General features: G+C 36.3%; 1 long non-coding RNA gene across 1 annotated transcript in view; it reads left to right on the top strand.

Moving 5' to 3' along the window:
* The window catches only part of LOC122811522, a 60,213-nt gene extending 51,268 nt beyond the window's left edge, over positions 1 to 8,945 (top strand). Inside the window, exons 4-5 of the long non-coding RNA XR_006366265.1 lie at positions 1,368 to 1,404; positions 5,754 to 8,945. This is a non-coding gene — a long non-coding RNA (uncharacterized LOC122811522). The remainder of the gene's footprint in view (positions 1 to 1,367; positions 1,405 to 5,753) is intronic.
* Positions 8,946 to 21,539: the final 12,594 nt, after the last annotated feature.

Genomic DNA, 21,539 nt, shown 5'->3' with positions numbered 1-21,539 from the left:
ATATATATATATATATATATATATATATGTTTTTTTTCCTTTTAACTGACATTTGATTCCTGGGAAAGTCTGACTGGGTAATGACCACATTAAGGAATGAAAACATGTAGCAAAAGGTGTACTTGGTTTCAATTTTTGTTGACCCTCAAGTTTATTTTAGATTTTGTGCTGTAAATAAATTGCACTTCAACTAGTGGAAAAGTCTGCATTGAGTGTCTCTTGCTACTCTTATGCAGAATGCAGGCACGATTTGGTTAATATATACAATAATAAATCACTTTCTGTTCCTGCATTTCAGCCCACAAATAAAAAAGAAATATCTGAGTTAAATTTCCCCACAGAAAAAGAAATAACTGTTTTAATTTTTGAGAAGACTGTTACACAGTGTTAACATGGAGAAACTTCTAGCAGCTTTGATGCAGAGCACCACAAATACGAGTTAGATAAGAGTGAGTGGGGATAATGATAGACATTCAGTCAGCCTCCAGAAGTAAATGGATATGATAGCCATAGTACTGAGTATCTTACAGAATACCCACCTGTAGGGAAACTGAGTAAAGATTAAAGCATCAAGGGATGTCTTGGTGCTATTGCAAGATATGCCACGAAGACACATGAGATTGGGCTGACAGGGCTAACATTTTGTCATCACAGCTTGCAAGGAAAACACTCAAGGGCTACGTGGACTTGGAAAGCACTGATTCTATGGACTATCACAAACTAAAATTAGGAACTGCTACCTAGGGATTATGTGTCTTTTGAAGACACCCAGATTAAAATTTCACACTGGACATTTAGTTTAAGGAAAATGGAAAGAGCAAAATGTGTAGTCTTAAGCATACTTTAAACTTTATGGTTAGGCCCAGAAGTAAACTAGCAACAGTGAAATTACAGATATTTTAGAAGTTTAAACATTCAAAATGGCACTCACAAGTAATTTATGTAAAGGTCTTTTTAGTGACCCAAAGACATTGTAAAATTGGTTGTTGTAATTGAAAGGTGACTATTAATGAAGCACTCTTTAAAACTGGCAAAACCTAAGCATATGATTCATATTGCGAATGTCTTTATGTAAAATCTGTCAGCAGCTGTAATTGTCTCCTTCAGATCTGGGAAAGGAGAGTACATTTGTAAATATTATTTAATTACTAATAGAACTGCTATCTCTAATATAAATGTGTTTTTGACCAATATATTTGTCATGAAAATGGAAATGATGTCTTGTTTCAAAAAGTATAACATTTTCTGGTACTTTCAATGGCAGTAAGATGAAATCATGCATGTGTCTCTAATCTTTCACTGTTGGTTTAATTTATGATAATAATGTATTGCTTGTATTAAGAATACCTTTTTCCTTAATATTTCAGGAAGCTATGCCGATGAGCTGACAGGTACTTTGTACCAGTAAGTAAAAGTTCATTCTGTTCATGGTTTATACTGTCTTAATGACTTTAATACTGTTCATTCATTTTTTGTGATACTACCTGCAAATTTCTGTTATAGAAATGATATATTTCACAAATGAATACAGCTGTGTTTTTTTTTCTGTCAAAACATAAAATATGGCAAACAGCAAAAAGCTGCAGTGTAAATTCAAGTAAAAATAGTTTGTTGGGTGTTTAAATTTTACAGTGTGATACTTCTTATAGACGTTGCATATTCTACATGCGGTGGCTTGAAGCCAAAGACAATAACAACTGTAAAAGTAAATTCTTAAGTGTCATGAAACCTGTATATTAAGAATCTTCCAAAAAATGTGTACAGGAAACTGCCTTAAATCAAGCAAAATTATTAAAAACATCTTTTTTTGAAAAACTCTTTACTATAAACCAGCTGACAAGAAAAAAATCTGTTTCAGTTTTGTTTCAGTGTATATTAAATATAATTTTCCAAGAAAATATGTAATCTTGGAGTTGCTATATTTAGACTGAGGTACAATAGAACTCTGCTCATGACACAACTTTATTTAAATGGATTTTGATATCAGTCGGCTTTTTCAAACAGAGACAAATTCTTGAATAACCAGACTAGATTAATATCAGTTTGAGGACTCTGTATCTCACTGATTCTTGAGTATCATTTTAATAATCACACTATTTTAAGTCTAATCCTACTAGCTTTAAGTCTTCATTGACATGGCTACAGAAACCCATAATTATCTCAAAGATGTTATGCTATTTTTTAAGGTGATGAATTATATGTCCCATTAACAATATTCCACCAGAAGGAAATCTGTGCCTAATAAACCTTCCAGAGTTATGGAATGAGTGCATCATGACTCTAGTGAAAGAGTAGAGCTCAGTGAATACAAACTCCTTCAAATGAAGACATGGTAAGTAGATTAATGCATCCAGACATTTTACATATTGTACCGGATCACACATCGTCAGAATGGTAGCTTACTCATAGATGATAACTCTCAAGTGGTCTTTCCTTCTTCAGCAACACTGCCAGCTTGTGTTGTCTGGTAAGCTAGCCCTAACATCTGTTCTCAGATCTCTCCAGGACACTCCCAATTCAAATAGGCTTCTTTTGCTGATGATACATCCTGGAGGGTAGCAATGGATTGTTTTACCTGAAATGATAATGCTATGAATATGTCAATGCCAGAATTATAAAACTGATGATTCCACGTCCAGTGAAAAACTGTGGAAAGAAAGAACTTTTTAATGTTTTTTTATAGACTTTTACTCTGGACCTCTTTATTGTTAGTTTTCCCTGTGTTTCACAACACTGCTTAAGAACAATTATCATAGATTTACACTACTGGTCTTGAAATTATCAGTTTTCTATCTGTGACAGTTTGTCATTAGTATGCCTGTCCACTGGTAATAATGAAAGTAGTCACTGTCCAAAGACAGACAGGAATGCAAAACATGAATGAGCTAGATTTTAAAGGTACAGAACCATTTATCTGGAAAACAGCAAACAATAGTGTGAACATGGGGCTGGCAAGGCATACTAAAGTGCCTAAAAAGAACAGGTAAAAACTATTAAAGAGAGAACTAATCAAATCATTTGGTGTGTCGGGTCTTTAAACTCAGCCAATGATACAGCACAAAAGATAGCAAGCCAGTGAAATTGACTGCCTCAACCTCTTTGTCTTTTTCTTCTTCATCCTTTGATATTACCTGTTTTTATTCTGTTTTACCAGGAGTACTACACAATGTCTACAACTGACATAAACCACCCTGATGAATTAGAGCAGCTGATAGGTGAAATATCAACAACGGAGAAGTTATGATGCAGGAATTCTACCACTGATATGTTTATTACAACCCCCAAAATCATTTGTGCTCAGAATACATTAAGCAGTTGGGGAATGTGGACAAAAGAGGACAAATGACTTGTATACAAAGCCTACAAATGCTTATTTCCCAAGGGACTTTTTCCATGTTGGTGTTCCATCTGCTGAAATATCTAAATAAAATCATGCCACTCTCTAGCAATAAGCTAATGTGTCACGTGTGTCCCATAACAAACAAGGTTGTCTGCCAGGGGCCAAAATTATTTAACTGAAGCTTTCTTACCTGTGGCACAGATAGGCCTTTTCAGACTCAGAAAATGGAAAGTTAGAGAAAAAGACAAGGCTCTCACTCCTTCCATCACTCTGCAGGAGGCAAATAAGCTGAAGCAGTATCCCCATTTCTCTAACAGCTTGCTGCAGTTTGTTGTAGTCCACATAGTTAAAGGCTTTAAAGTGATTTTTTTTTCTGTAACTTCCTTGCTTTATCTATTAACCAGTACATGTTGACAACTTAATGTCAAGTATCTTTGCTCCTTCTATAACCAGATTGCACATCTGACAGTTGTCAGCCCACGGAATGGTAGAGGCTAGGATCTTGCTGGATCTTGAGCATTAACTTGCTACCATATGAAACAAGTGCAACTGTTTGCTAATTTAAGCACTGTTTAACAGCTCCTTTTTGGGGGATTAGAATATAACTTGACCTTTTTTTAACCCAATGGACATTGCTGTGTTTTCTTAATTTTCCTGGTTAATTCCAAGCAACACTCTAGTAGTGTCATTCTACTGGATTTTAACTATTTTCATTATTTCACAACACCTTGTTATTAGCAATGCTTTCTAGAACACATTTATCTTTATTCTTCTGAATATCAGGCTTTAGATTACAGAAAATAACATTTTATGTATAGGTGATGTTAAGGTATGTTTATATAGTTCTTCCATATATTCCTACAGACGCTTCTTCTTGGTAGCTTCTGCTTCACCTGGGTACCGCCATATTCCTTTTAACTTGGAAGGTTCCTATATTATTGCCAGATCTCTACAAGTAATCGCTTCTCTTTCTCATTCTATAATTTTCCTCCACTTCTTTGCTCTGCTGATTTAAATATGTCCCCATATTTCTTCTTCCTTTTTTTTCTTGATGTACTCTAAACTCTGTTGTCTGGCTGACTGATTTTCCATGCGTCCATTGTATTTTGATCTCTGTATCATCTATATTTAGATTTCCAGAATCCAGGGACGGATTTGACGGAGGATAAATAAATAAATAAATAAATAACTGAAATCCATACCACATTGTGAGAGGCCTGTGTCACACCTTTCTCCATTGGGAATAAAAAGATCTTAACTGTCATTTTCTTGACAAAGATAGACTATTCCCTGCCCACTGAATAATATAAAAGTTTACAAGCCAACTGTAAAAACCGTAAATTGCACCAGATAAAGATAGTGTTAAACAACTTAACATAATTAAAGTGTACAGCATTCACAGTCAGTCTGTCTTTAACATAAACACACTTGATTTTTGTTGACTGAGATACTGGATTATTATTGAAAGTCTTCAGCCATGACCGTGAAAAGAAAGCACACTAAACAAAAATACAAAGTTCAGCTTACACATGATAATTGCATAGAACTATAATCAAATGAATAACTGTATACTTAAATCAGAAATCACTGCTGTCTTCAGCAAATACAGCATAACAGAATATTCTTATGAGAAAAATACTGCTTCACAATCGTTATGGGACACTGCAAATATAAGTGTTGCTGTTAAATAGCATGAAACCTTATATGTGGATAAAGGGAGCTGTGCAGATTGTTGGTAATCAGAACACTGACTGCTTGATAATGAAAGAGGGTGAAACTCTAAGGCTTCCCATGACTTCTAACCTAGAAGTGAATAACCTGAAGGAAAATAATGTAGGCATGAAATTTAAGCCCTTTATTAGATGGATGCCTCTCAACTGTCCAGGTTTTGGCAGAATGTCCAGATTTTTGCCTTATATTTTTTGTCTGTTCCTCAAAAAAAGTATGGTTTTCTGGCAAGTCAATAAGTAATAATAGACATTTCAGTTTCAGACAAAATATCCTTCAGAAAATACATGATGATGCAAAACATGTTATTTTTATCAATTTTTATCAAGTATATAAGAGCAATTTTAAATATGTGTTTCTATTTTGGGGGCTATGTTCCCCCATTATTTCTGGCTTTGTCCAGATTCCTTGTGCAAAGAAGTAGACAGGCATGAAGAAATAAGTTACTGCACCATATGGTAACCAGAAGCAGAAAATACAGTTTTATTTTGTTTCACTGATTTTCATTTTGTTAAATTATACCACTACAAAAACATATAATTTTGTGTATTTCTAATGAAACTGCTTCATTCTATTTGTCTAGTTTGTTGCTTTTCAAAATGACTAGAATGAGATTAAGATGAATATATCTTACTTGTGTTTTTATGTCAGATTACTACTTCTTCTATTTTCTTTTTTTTTTCAGGTCCATTGTGAATATCTTTGGACGAAGGGAGAATTAAACAGTAATTGTGCAGTACACCAGATGCTGGATCATCATCCAGTGTTTGCCAGAAGAGGACATTTTTGAACTGAGATCCTGTGGCTTCAAGACATTAGAAAATGTGGTATTTCAGAACTGTCACTTAATGTGAAAACTAAAAATATTGGATATGTGAACTTTCTCATAGGTCATTTTCACCATTGTAATTGGCCTTACTTAGGACTGACTTGGGAAATTTTATTGTAAAAGCAAAGCACACTAATGTGCCACTCAATGTGCATTATATTGCTGCATTCAGTTTTCTGTACCAATGATTAGGATATACCAACATGCTGATAAGACAAAGACCAATCAGCTCAGAGAAAAGATGTAACCTTGGCCAAACCATATCATAATTCTTAGAGTAATAAGGACAAAACTAACAAACATCATATATATTTGCTCTTGTTTTTAAATGCTTTCCTTGGTGATTTTGTATAGACAGACAATTTTTATCAAGTTATTAGATCATGCCCCCTTCCCCTAAACATGTTGCAGGACTGAGCATACAAGCTATGTATATATCTCATTTGCAGACATGCAGTCAAAGTTTTAGCTGTTGTATATTTGAAGATAATAAGTATGTGTTATTGTATACTACGATGAAAGCTGCAGTAAGTGACCAATATAGAAAAGTAACGGTAGTATGTCAATACTGCATGGTGTGCAAAACCCAAATGGAAATGGCATGTAGTCTTAAGCTGTTATTATGTACTAGGTTGAAGACTGTTAGTAAGCAATGCAGAAAAGACGCAACAGTATTCCATCAGTACTGCATGGTATGTGAACCCTAAAGGGAAAGGAGATGCAGCCTTAAGCCTCATATTTCTGGCAGGACTCTCCTATTCTCAAAAGCTATGTACCGTTTTGTTTTTTCAGATTTATGTTTTATTTAGAAAGTGATACCAGTAATAGTATATGTGAGTTAAAGAATTAATCCTGGCTATGATTTCATTACATTTTCATGAGTAAAGAGCAGAAAAGATAAAAATGAAAAGAAAAAAAGGAAGCAACTCCATATAAAACGGTGAAATGCCTGGGCCCTTACCAGAACATCAGCACTCTAAACATTTGCTCAAAACTATTTACTGCTGAAAGGCTAAAATATGGCTTGGAGATTCTGCCAGCAATAATCGAGCTTCATTTGACTATATATTTCACCATATACTGCAGATCTATTCACCCGCCACACTGTTTTTTTTTAAACAAACCTGACTATATGCTTTACTTCCTTTTTATTGGTGAATGCAGACAACTGTCCATGTGCAGAACCAGAATACTTGTGGTGATGTCAGCTCTGTATGACCCATGTAATAATATATAATAACATCACAGGACCAGTGCGGGAGCACTCTGGCTGTTGCATCTGTTGCATAGATGGTCATCCCTCACAGTGTAAATTATGGGGCCATGACGAATCAATTAATTGTAAGACTTTAGTGAAGGGAGATGCCAGCCTAGAGACCAAAACAAAATTCCAAGGATCAAGACATAGAGTATTGTAATATCATTTCATTTTACTTCATTTTGTTCTATATTGCAAATGTTGGGCTGCTTCTTCAGGCATGGTTTAATAGCTGTGTGTTACATTCTCCATGTTTCTTTTATGGAGCTGCACATAATTCTCTTCCAAGGACATACATGTTGATAAACTACAGGGAAGCCAGCTACATTTGTTTTTTTGCCACATGAGCCTGATGACGGAACTCATTTCCATTACTACTTCAGCTTACAAGGTTGGTGACAAATAATCTGTGTTTAGTTCACAGCTACATTTGGATGACTGGGACATTAGATCCAGTATAGTTCACCCATCTCAAAAGTGGGTCCTCAAAATGCATTTCCTAAATTAAAATTTTTATTGTTAATTTTGGAATTAAGAACTAATTACTATGCTGTATTTACAAATGTCATTCTATTTCTGTACAAAAGACTACTAAGGTGGCAAAAGAACACATTTTAGGTGTTTAAAATACATCTGCTTACCACAAGGAATTTAGAGTATTATAGTTATTAATGCATATTTTATAATTTTTATCACAGATGCAGTTATATTTCTACCATCTACATCAAATAATTAGGAATATATTATATAGCAGGTGTGTTTCCCTGATTTTCCATTTTGTATCAAAAGGCAAAAGAAGCCAAAACTCTTGAATGTATGCACATGAAGTCATCAGTAATTGCAGTTCTAAAGTCCTGAGAAACAAAATAAACAGAGATGATACCGATGTAAAGAGAAAGCAGTTAAAATTATATGTAAAGAAAGTCTGATAAATTTTACTTCCTTTATTGCTGAGTACATCTTGCAAAACTTCTAGAATATTATTGCTCCACTGTCCTCATGTCCTAATCCCGCCCCGTTTTTTTCTGCAACCAAGGAACACAAAATCAAATTTGTGTAAAATATGTTCTCATTGTTGTACAGATATATGTTGCGAGTCAAGCACATTACCCATAATGCCATTTTTGGGAAAATATAATCTGTTTTAGAAAATGAGTGAAATACTTCTCTGAGAGTATAGAACAGCTGTGCAATGTGTAGCTAAGGAATTGGACTCACTTAGGCAATTCTTAACAACCACACCAGAAGCACTCAATGGACTTTGCGGTCACCCTAACCACCTCACATTTTGTAGGACAAATCAATTGAATAAAGTGACCTTAACAAATCAACATTGTGTTATTACGTATTAGAAAACAAAATATACAATGAAATGGAATCAGCTATGTGATGTTTCCTGAATGATGTAGTATTACCTGAGCCAACATTGTTGATTTGGTAGATGACATTGTATTCCAAAACTTTAAAACATTGAGTGTCAGTAGTGTAAAACATTCAGATATTGTATACTTATTAGAGAAATTACTGCATATTACTAAGTACATTAGGTTTAATTTTCTTCAAAAAGACAAGCCTAGTTTTATGCAATAGAATTCTAAGAGCTATCACTGATAGTGCCTGAATTCTTGCAGTGAATGAATATGTATTTGCATTGTCAAAGTTTTGTACCAATTTGTCGATGAAATGCTATTCACCTGACCTCTAGAAAATGGCACAGTGCGATAAACCAGCATTTTATGCCATCCTCTTAAAGCCATCCCAGGAACCTGTAAAAGCATTAAACTAAAAAGGAAAGAAAAGAGGGCAAGAGAAGGACTATCTTCTAAACTGATAGGAACATATTTAATTTAAGCAAAAGATAATATTTATTATATTACAGTTGTAACAGTGGACAAATGGAATGGGCTCCCTTAAAGGGTACTACAGAGTAAATCAATGGAGGCATTTAAAAGGATAGGGGATAGACAGAGAACAGATCAGAAATGAGGGTAGAGAAGCTTCAAACTGATATATGCAGGAACTGGTCAGACTAGTTAGACTGTTAATTGGTGTGTGTGTGTGTGTGTGTGTGTGTGTGTGTGTGTGTGTGTGTGTGTGTGTGTGTGTGTGTGTGTGTGTGTGTGTGTGAATCTATGCACATAGGTGGTCTTCATTTACTTGACTGTATCACTTTTTAGTTGAACATGCTTCTATGAGCCTGTTCCATCAAAAAGGCTCAGTTCTACAACAGTAATGACTTTACCTAGAAAGTACAAACTCCAGAGTTGAAGAGATGGTAATAAGGTAGGCAGGAGACAAAGCTCTCTACATGTGACATATGGGAGAAGATTGTCACCCCACATTAAGTACAGCAATAGATACCAGTACTTTTGAGTTGTGGGATTATGGTTTCCTGAAAAGCGATACAGTCATTTGTACTCGAACAATTTATATATGTTTGCTTGTTTGTAACTCATACCATTTAGAAGTACTTGGGATGCAAAGTTCTTGTCAGTGGCTTTGTGGAACATAACAATTCTGTCTCTAAATCAATTCTGTCTCTGAATTAAAGTAAACTGTTTTTCCAGCTCCCCTGAATTCAAATACATATTTGTTACAGGCACTCAAATTTCTGAATGATAAGGTCTGTCCATAGAACTAATGTTTTGTGGAATGTAAATAATGTCACCAGCGATCATTTCCTGTAAGAATCTCAACATAGTTTCAGAATATGGATGGGTATCATGCCAAATGAAAGATTCCACAGGGTTTTCCATTTTACATCAAGAACCCAGTAACTCAATGACAACCTAGCTGCAAATGACATTTGCTCCTGCAGGTTGTGTTTTCTGACTGATAGATTGGTACTGCCTAGTTTTAGATGCTTCCTACACAACTAACTAACCAGTTTGGTAACCTGATTACTAAGGAAATAGGTCAGTTATGCAAAGGAAGCATACCTTTGAAATATACACATACAGAAATACAACCAGCCAGTTGCAATAAAACTAGTCACAGCTTAAAAAGGCAGAAGCTACTGAAGTCACAGCTGCCTTCTCCCCAGCTAATAAGATTAACTTTTTGAAATGTACTTTTGGTAACTGCATGGCTCCAAGCAGGTACTGGTTATGTATCAGAGCAAATGTGTGCTGCCTTCATATGCCTATAGGAACAAGCTAAAGAGGTATCATAGGTGCATGACGGTTGGTGTAATGGCTTCCTGTGCTGGGGTGATAACAATGAATGAGGCCACCAACACAAAGGAAACGTGTTTTGTAGAAGAACATAAGAATTCAGAGAGTAGTACCAGACACTGTAAAACAGTGTTAAGCACTGCATGTATGATCAGAGTCATGCCTCCAGCATAAAACAGCCTACAGCATATACAAATGGGGTCTTGGTACTAAAAAGCATATAGTTTAATGAACAGAATAAGGCAACAGAAGTCATGTAGTCCATCTGAGGGGGCAGTTAGTGCTTACCTAGCTTCCCATTCGTCTTGGGCCACCTCTTTTTCCATCTATTAATTGTCTTTGCTATGTCACTCACCATAATGCAGGCAGCTTTGAATGCTGTATGAAATAATTTATCTCGTTTTGAAGCTTACTGCCTTCTTTGACTTAGTCATGCCTCCCTCCCTCTACTCACATTGTTTCCTCAAAGTCATTCCCCACAGAATAACCTACAAGGATCGGATGACTACATCCTAGAGGCTTTGATGGCTTCAAACAATGCCCCTTTACTTTCTTTTCATCACATCTTACACATTCAGGTGCATTAACCTCTCACCATTTTTAAGCCCCCCTTTGCCACACTCATATCTCTCATAAAATACATCCTTGAGGAATGCACTAAATGCTCCAGATGTGACCTCAGCAGTGCTTTCTAAAGTGAAGTAATAACCTGTGTCTCTATGGGCACATGTCTTCAGTAATGCACTCTTGCACCCTGTTTTTGTTTGCTGTAGTCCTTCTGCACTGATATGTGGGCCTTTCTAGGTGTAGTTAATGCCATTTTTCTTTCCTCACTCTGCTTACTGTACCAACAGACACGTCTTCAAAGAGTTCATGACTCCAAAGTGAACAAACGTGGGCTCTTTGGTTGTGACCTCTGACTGACACTGATCTGACTAGCCTTTAGTCTTGCTGGATCCTCCTAGGCTTTCCACTCCACCTCTCTTCCAGACTCTTCACCTCCATTTTATTTCCATCTGCAATGAGACAGCCTGAGCATTAAGTCCAAGCAAAAATATTGGACAGAACTTGGCCACATTGACATTTGAGGGTCTCTGAGTCACTGTCTGCTTCAAGCACATTACATTCCTAACTACAATGATCTGTACCTTATCCCTAAATCAGGTTCAGTGTTAAAAGTTCTTCCTGGTCCCCCAGGAAACTAAAGTATCACAACACAGTGGAAATAATCATGAACAGCAAAATCATCTGAGTTTGGTAATGAGGCACAGCCTGGAATGCCACTGCAACTAATCACCGAAGGTTTTAGTTTTCATGCCATTGCAACAGCTTTGAAAGGGGACAGAGGCAATTCTTATCTTACCCTTTAAGGAAGTACATTTTGTTGATGGCAGTGTGGTTAGGTGCACTTTAGCTGTGTTCTTTTTATGAAATCGCATTTGTGCTAATGTTACACTGTCCAAAATATCAGCCAGCTGAATGTAATTGACATGCTATATCCAAAACGCTGTGAATTTAATGTTAGACCTGGTATCTGCCTTGAGATTAGCATTAAGGTTTTCATTAGGATTACATTAATGTTTAATACAGGATGCTGTTGTATCTTGTATGGAACTCTGGAGCTTTACATCTCACAGGAAATATTGGAAATATTTATGATTATGCTTTCATTCAGTTTTGCAGGATATATGTTTCATCCAAAGTGTTCTGAGAATTACTGATTTTAACCCATGTGGAATTGATCATTTTGTTTTCAGTGAGATTCATATCAATAAACTAATAAAAAATCATCTTATACAAGAACAATGATTTAAGTATTTTGGGCTATGAGGCATAAAGGGCTTTTGCGACAAGGCCACTGGATGAAAGATATGGTGAACACTGAATAGTAAGGCAGTATCTATTGAGTGCAGGAGGAGCTGGGCACAAAGGATATCGTTTTCCACAGGCAGACAGGTAACTCTCAATATATTTTATATTTAAAGAGACAAGCGAGAAGCTGCCCGTCTATTTTTGTAATCATACTATGTTCTGTGTATGTGCGTGTGTGTGTGTGTGTGTGTGTGTGTGTGTGTGTGTGTGTGTGTGTGTGTGTGTGTGTGTGTGTGTGTGTGTATATGCACATGTGTGTGCGTCTGCATTTGCAGGAGTGTGTATGTTTATGAGTGTTAGCAGATAAGTGTATGCATAATTTCTTTGTCCCTCTGTAACTGCTTGCCATTAGTTGCACCCTGGTGCCTTTCCTCAGTCTTCCTCGATCTTCTACTCCAACATCCCCAGCACCTGACAGGATTATCTGTTATGGAACAGGGCCCTGGAAGCATGAAATCTATAATGTAGGCAACCAGGAAGTGGGTGGAGAGCTAAACAGGACTTCATTGCATGATGCCATGCTGACAGCTATGGACAGCTTTTTTATACTCTACCTACAATCCTGCTGTATGCATCATGGTGGCAAATTTAATGCCAACTTCTTTCCTCTTCACTGCATTTGTATTAATCCTCATAGTCTTAACTAATTCTGTTTGGTATGTTAATAAACAGGAACTATTTGAAACAGGAGTACTTGAGATGTTTTTATCCCAATCTAGGATCCTGGCAAAATAGTAAGAAATTGTAATAATTAGTTAATGTTTATGACTGTAGTGTTTTATTATAAAATCCTATAGCCTTACAAGCAGTTCTTGGTGGCATGTCAGGCCATTTCCTGTAACATCTCCACTTCCTGAAAGCATCAGTGTTAATTTCATATGTATGCTGTATCTCCTATTTTGCCTAATGATAAAAGAGTCTGGTAGTTTCTTATGACTATACATTAACAGAGTACACCCAGAAATGGACAAACTACCCTCATTACCAGACTGCCAAGACCAGATATGAATTTCTGCCTTATTTTCTTAGGTGGTGAAACAAGCTATTATAGCATTAGTTTCCATCATCTTATATACTTTTATGTAATTCCACAGTGGCGCAGCGGTAGAGTTGTTGCCTCACAGCAAGAGGTTCTCCCGTTGGAGTCTCGGCTGGAGTGCGGGGAGTGCCTTCTGTGTGGAGTCTGCATGTCTTCCCCACGGTTGGGTGGGCGTTCGAAAGACATGCGTAAATGGGCATGCCTTCGTTGAAGGTTGAATGTCGAGCTGGCACCTCGGCGTTTGTGAAAATCTACTGCCAATCATTAGCGGACCGGAGTCCCGCTGTGGTGTGATATATCTGGATCAGGTAAACTTCATTTCATGTCCTTGATAGCTTAAAAGGTAGAATTTAATTTATCATCTTTCCATTTCTAGCCTTCTTAAAATCTCCTGTCAACAGTTTTCTGCTGTCAGCACCAGCAATTTACTTACAGCCTATTCAGAATCCAGTAACTACTTCTGCCTACTTAAATGTTTTAAGAGGGGCAGTCTATTACAGACATACTAGTTAAATCACTGGCTAGCAAGGAAATCCACATATCTCACTTGTGGGGAGCAAGTGTGCGACCCTGCAACAATTTTATCGTACAAAAGAACTTCAGTTGTTCTTAAATAATGTCTCTGCCATCGAATCACATGAATTTTAAATATCCTTGCTACACTTTTACATTCACTGCCTACATTAGGGACATCTGATTGTCCATTTATATATATTTTGTTATTCTTTTACAGTGTGACATCCAAGTGAACTGTTACCTTTTCAGCCACAAGCACCTTTACATCCAACCCAGTCACAGAAATTAAATAAAAATAAAATAAAACAAAAGAACCTAAAAGGAACTGTATTTTCAGTATAAAGTATAAAGTAGTTGAACATATGATGAACATTCACAAATATATAAGATTACGGAATAAACAAAATAAAAATGAAGATGCTGACAAATGAAGGTGCCATAAAACCTCAGCTCAACTTAGAACAAGTGACCAGTATTACTGGAGACAGTGTACAGGTTAGTGACAGTTCCCGGATATTTACAAGATACTTCCTAGCATGAAACTTTTTCATTGTGTTCCTGAAAGATGATAGTGTGGTTAACACGTCTGTACCATTAGGATGGGAATGTCAGATATATGGTTCTTACATAGACAGGGCTGTGGAAGAACATAACAGTAAGAGATAAGGGATGTAAAGACTGTATATGTATTGTTTGGATTCTGGGAGCATTTCAACAATATTTGTGCTGACTTTCAATGGTCCTGGTTAATCAGTCTGAAAATGAAACAAGAATTTAATATTTAGCTCTTATGCTGACTGGAAACCAGACTGATGCAGGTGGTGCTGATATTTTAGGACACCTGTGACAAATTTACAGATTCCAGTGTTATTATTATTATTATTATTAATAATAATAGCAGTTTACATTTGCTTAACTTTCTGGCAGATGTAGTTGATATGACTAGCATAGCATAATCCACTGTGGAAATAAGCATTATTTTGGCTGCTACTTTTCTGGCTCTTTAGTTAAGAGATTGTGGATTCGGTGGGATTTAGAACTGAATAGCTTGTTTTTTTTTATTTTTTTTTGTGATATGTGTTGGTGAGTTCTGTGTCTAACCAGACTTCAAGATATTTGTAGGTCTGCACTACATTTAGTGTGACACACTCAGGGGTAGTGATGTGCACAGTGAGTTTTAGAATGTTTAGTCTTCTCTTCTCTGCACCCCAAATTACATGGCTTTGATTTTCTCCACATATGCACTTGTGCTAAGTTAGTTGTACGGTAGGTGCCTATTGTGGATATACTTGTGTTAAGTCATTTGTAAGAAAAATGCTTACTCCAAAGACCTTAAATAAGAAAAAACCCTAAAATCATATCATGGGCATAAAGCTTTTTGTGATTTTGCGCAGCCAAATATGAGGGAGTTCAGTAGCAAGGTGAGAAGGGGTCCAATATCTGAACCCTGTGTCACCCCTTTTAGTGGCTGCAGGGAAGAACAAGACCATTGACTATTTCCTTGAAGGATATATCTACTAGGTAGCTTGTAAACCAGTTTATCTGTTTGATTTAGGCCATAGGAAGCAGTCTGACAAGGAGTTTATTATAGTGAACTGAATCACATGCCCTAGTCATGTCAAAGAAAAATACCCCTGTCAACTCTTCATTGTCCACAGCAGTATGTGCTAAAGTCATGCTGATGATCCTCTAGCAACAGTGTGTGTAAGAGTGCCATAGGATTTGTACCGCTGTGGCTTTTCTCAAGATCTTTGATAATGAAGAAAGTGACGTAGATGGTCCAAAAGATACCACATTATTGTGGGAGCCTTGTTTTAGTGGGGGAATAGTGTTAGTTATTTTAGTGTTAGCAGACTATCATCAGTCAGGAAAGACTGCTGTAAGAAGGCAAGAGTAAATGATATACTGTAATGTTCTGTACAAATGCATCACGGGCTCCAAGAAAGTGAGGGAACAGACCGCCATCATCCGCCTACCCAAAGAAAGCCATCTGCAAAGGCTATATTCACACTGAAGAATAATATCTCTGTAAAGTAAAAGTTAGTGCTAACAGCATTTCTTATTTCAGACAAAGCTGTGCTGTGTATGAACTTGCTGAGCTATTAGCTAATTATTTTTTTATCTGATTTGTTTACACTCAGTTGTATGGTTTCCATTTATGATGAGCTACTGGCCCCTTGAATTTTGCTATTTGTCATAAGTTTTCTTCGATTCATCTATATGGTTTTCTTTTAGGTTTAATAACACCAGAGTTTTATTTGCCTCTACCAGCTAGGTTATTAACATCTTTCCAAACATCTGTTGGATTTCCAACATGAGGTATGTGGCTCTGCTTTAGAAAGTCTATTTGTCCTTGTCAGCTAGTCCTTTGTACTGATTTTAAAGCCACAGAATTACAGATGATCTGCAAATTTGCTACATTGTTTCTTTTAAGTACTGCTCTTTGCAGAACAGAGTCTGTAGGGTTGGTATGCCTCTGGTTTTCTTGGTCTTATGAAGTGAAGTGAATTTTTCAGTGGATGCCGTACATAAAAGAAATACTTCTGGGTCATGTTGCAGTCTTTTTGGTCAGTAACATAGGACTTTCCAGTACAGTCGAGTATGCTCAACTGGTGTGATGGCACTTTAAAGCTGTAAGCAGACAGGAGGTCAACATACAAGTGTTTGATTCTCAGAACTGTATACATTTATGTAAAGACTACTGATTCTGAGAGTGTAGGATCTCAAAGGATTCTCTTTACTCCAAGGTATGGAAATCTTGGAGTTAGTATACATAAGTAGTGATAGTGGGAGGGGAAGTGGGGTGGGGGTAAAGACCCAATGCCTTTTTTAAAAGTTTTACAGTGCATTGCAATTTTTGCTGTTGTGGCTACAATTTGCACATTAGTGTTCACACTTCTGCATGTGGTACACTATTTGCTGATCTTCTGTCATGCAGATTCTAGCACAACAATTTACAGCTGCCACTTTTTTATGGTACTTTACTTTCCCCAGTATATGAAACTTAATCTCAAAACTGGCACCAGCAAAAGTGACAAGAACTACAGGTGTCACACTTCTGACTCATTGGCATGGTGACATGCTGCTGCATGATGTCACTAACTTTTGTCAAAAGACTTCAACGACAAGAGACAGAAATGGGGAATCTGCCAGGAATGGTATCATTGAAATGTGCAAAGTCCTTACAGCAGCCTGTTTTATGCAGCAGTGTCTCTGAATTGGAGGGAGAAGAGGTGGCCACAAACAGCAATGATAATACCTGTTGCAAAATAACAAGTGAGTAGTAAGACTCCGATTACCAGATTAGGAAGCCACATGTTCTGTGTACCTATATTCAGGTTATTTGCTAAGGTATTGGGTAACTAAGTCTTGCTCCAAGCAATACTGTTGACTGGAGTTTTTGTACTGTCTGCGGAGACAGAAACTGAAATGATACCAGGAAGTTGTGCAGCATTATTGTTGATAGAATGGGCTTGCAGCATTTGGCCACAGTCGTATATCATTATGACCACATGTCACCACTCACCACTCAAAAACGTAATATAATTCATCTCTTATTTCACAGATAGTATAGTATCCCTAAACAAGAATTCCCTGACATCTAATCCTCACTCTGACCAACAGTCACGTATCACCACATCCACTTTCATATTCAGACCTGGACCTATATGCTATATAAAACTACTCACAAACAAACTCAAACCATGCTTTGCTTCAGCTGATAACCTTACAAGCGAATACCATAAAACAGCATCCAATATCATTGCCTATCCTGTCTCAGACTTTATAAATAGGCCATTCCAGGAATTCCACATCCCCTCTCTCTGGAAAAAGCCACATATTATACCACTGCACAAAGGAGGGAATTCAACAGACATTACTAACTTTAGACCTACAACAATCTTATTCTCCGTCTCCAGAAAATTTAAAATGTATTCAAAAACAACTGTTAAACTATCTCCTGCATAGCTTCACTTCTTCCCATAGTACTAACATTGCACTTCTAACCTACACAGATACTGTCAATAAAGCAAAAGATAATGGCAAACTAGTCTCCCCTTATTTTCAGACTTGTCTAAAGTCTTTGACACAGTTTGCCACAGCAAACTTCTACTTCAAATGTCCGCATTAGATCTGTCTCAGCCTCCCCCTTCTACTGCTCAAAAGCTACCTATCCAAAAGGCATCAGTAGTAAAATGGCACTCCACCCTGTCTCCATATTGTCCAGTCACCACTGGCATACCATATGGCTCTATCCTTGGTCCCCTCCTATTTAACATTCTCACCAACATTCTCCACATCCACACAACTGGCATCCATAATACAGTATGCAGATAACATGTCTGACAACGTAGCACATCTAAAAAAATTACTCAGAATGCCTTAACAGCCACTGAAACATGGATCTGTAACGCACAATTCATGCTCAGCCCTAAAAAAAAACTACTACTTTTTCCCCAAATCCCTCTCTCATGAAAAAAACAAAATTTAAAGTCCTCTCTCGATAATACAACCACTGAAGTGACTTTTCATAGCAAATTATTAGGGTTGATAGTGAATGATACTCTTAAATTTGATCTGTATGTACAAAACTAGGGATGCTTTACAGAGCCAAAACCTTTTTCAAAAACTGCAACTAAAACTATACTTGTCACTACTTATCTCCTCCCTACACTTCTTTATGGTGTACCCATCCTTAGTAAACTTCAGTCATCACAAAATTCAAAACTTGAACAATGCTATAACAAAGTCACTAAACTTGCAGCAAATACCGCTTTCAGAACCCACCATTGTATAACAATATAAAACCTAAATCAGTTAGAACTCTGCATCTACTAACATATACATGGCTGCTTACTGCCTATAAAATTATCCATAATCCATCTGCTTGATTGGCACTAAATAACATTCTACACAACTATGTTCCCAGTCGGTCATTATGATCTATTGGCCAAAAACTCCTGTCTGTCCTCAAACCTATCAAATCTGATAGGTATTTTGTGTACTTGTACCATGTTGCTAAGATTTGGAATTCCTTACCTGTATCCATGAGGTCAATACGCTCCCTCCCATCCTTCAAAACTATTCTGAAAGACTTCCTAGCCTAAAGATGTCTCTCTTGTTGCTCAACAAGAGGATAAATTATATCTCTAAATTTGGGCAAATACAGTTCATACCTTATACCTCCTTACTTTCCCTTCTTCATTCAATTCCTTACTTCTATAAATTTCTATTCCCTGTCTTTCTGTATAAATATACCATAAGCCTGTTTTCTCTCACTTCATATTGCAACTCCTCTTTGTATTATACTAACTTACCTTTACTTTCTCTATAAACTGACTAAAATGTCTCTAAATATTCAATCATTGTCATATATCTGGTATCTGTTCTTTACCAGTGTTTTCATATTATCAAATTTGATCTAATTACTTAAACTGTAGATGTTTTTGTATTAGTTTTGAAGATTGTAAAATTATTGCTCTTATAATGTTTTGTAATACTTTCGAACTTTTCTTCCTGGGCCTCCATTGAAAATGGTCTCCTACACAGTCAGACTTCCCTGGTAATTAAATGTCAATAAATAAGTAAACAAGTAAGTAAATGAATGTTCATTTAACAAGGTCTGGTTGATGTTTTCAGTGCGTACATGAATATATATATATATATATATATATATATATATATATATATATATATATATATATATATATATATATATATATATATATATATATATATATATATATATATATATATATATATATACATGCATATATACATATCAAATATTGTATTTTCTTCCTATTTTAATTTGAGACAATCTAAATAGGTTTTATTAAAAATGTTGCCAGAACTAGCAGAATGGCTGGTCAAAACATGAACATATTTGTAGAGTGAAACTTTTGCACATCACCCTTAAAGCACACAGAACTGGAAATACTTATTCCAAGCTATATAGGAAATATCTACCATCTCCCTTATAAAGGAAAGAATGCCAAGCTCAGTGAGTGATTATTTTCAGTGTGACCTACACTAACGCATGTGAAGGTGACAGTGCTTTTTCATTGGTTACCTGTAGATAGCAGAATATTCTCCAATTATTATACCCAAACTGATTGGTGTGACATTGTGGAAAAGCATGTTTAAAAAAGCAGACTATAAATCTAATTAAGGACCTAATGACAAAATGAATAATTATGAAGCATTTTTTTTTTTTTATTTTATTCATTGTTTGATTTTATCTTGTTGCTATTGATGTAATAGTTTGTAGATGTAGCAGAATTAACATATAGCCTGTTATGGAGATATATGCTTCCATATGTACAAATGCCATTATTTGTGGCATTAATTGCATTTGGAAGGGATCCACTTTAATCAATACCTGCATGACTAGCAAATAAATAAAATATTTTTAAAAGAACAAAATCTTGACTGGAGGTGCAATACATAAGGTAATGTGTTGAGAATATTAAAATGCCAATGATACAGCCTATGCATAGGTGAGAGAAATGAAAGGAAGTCAACTTCTGAAGAGAAGCCAACCAGACTGCAACAATTTTAATACACATTGCAATATGGTAAAATCTATGACTACATACCTTGGTAATTATTGCAATAAGCGACAAGTATTTAACTTTTACAGCTAAACAGGATATCTTTTAGAAAGTATTTTATAAATTCATGATGTGCATATCTGGCAAGTAAAGACAGTGACAAACACTTTGCCAGTACAAAACTATGAATGTCTTGTATAATAACTGAAGCTACTAGCTGATTTGATCAAATTATACCAGCAATAGCTAGTAGTAAACTATCTTGTACTATCAGCAGACTGTCATCTGTGTTGGAGTATGACCATTACTGATATAAGCTGAGCCTGTCCTATCCTAATATTACTTGCCTAGCTCCTGCCATATGATGAGAGTTTACGTGAGGGACTAGTTCAAACTGGATGCTAATATCTATGATTAATTTTATATATATATATATATATATATATATATATATATATATATATATATATATATATATATACTAGTTCTGTGCTACTGACTACAACTGTGATGCCCCCTCCATCTTTGGGCCAGTAATCAAAAAGCCTCAATCCTCACCACTGGCATCAGTAGTGGATGTTCACTACGAGGATAACAGGTGCACACACAGTATCTCCAGATGCAGAACTCTGCATCAAGCACAATTTCCCTTAAGAGCACATAGGGAGCACAGTCAGTCCAGGGCTGGTTTCTCCCTCTTTCCCCAGATCCCCAGTAAGACTTCCCACTGGCGCAGCTATAGAGTTGAGTCCTTAGCCAGGGTTCCAAGCCAAGTCCTCTAATACTCCCTCTGTCCAACAAGTGCTTTGTGTCCCTGCCCAAGTAGCTGACACACACACTATTTGAGATTTGATTTGTGTGTGCGCGCACACACACACACACACACACACACACACACACACACACACACACACACACACACACACACAATCACACACACACCTGGGAAAGGCTGGCACAGGTTTATTAGCTATCTCCCCTTTTGCAGACTATAACGTAGTTACCATTGCCACCAGAACCCCATGACAGCTGCTGTAAGACCCTTAACAAAGAATGTCCAATTTTACTATACAATATTAATATTAATACAAATGGTACTTTGACCAAGGGCAAGGATATTAGGAGTGGCCAGCTCAGTGTCACCAAATAAATATGCAAATACTCTCAAAATTTAAATATCTCTACAAAGATCACCCACAATGAAAGATTTAAATATATTTAATACTAAAT

The sequence above is a fragment of the Protopterus annectens genome, chromosome 9.part0, assembly GCF_019279795.1.
Source record: "Protopterus annectens isolate FY-2018-M chromosome 9.part0, PAN1.0, whole genome shotgun sequence".
NCBI lineage: Eukaryota > Metazoa > Chordata > Ceratodontiformes > Protopteridae > Protopterus > Protopterus annectens.
The sequence above is the reverse complement of the archived record's forward strand: the minus strand, read 5'-3'. Positions and strand labels throughout refer to the sequence as shown.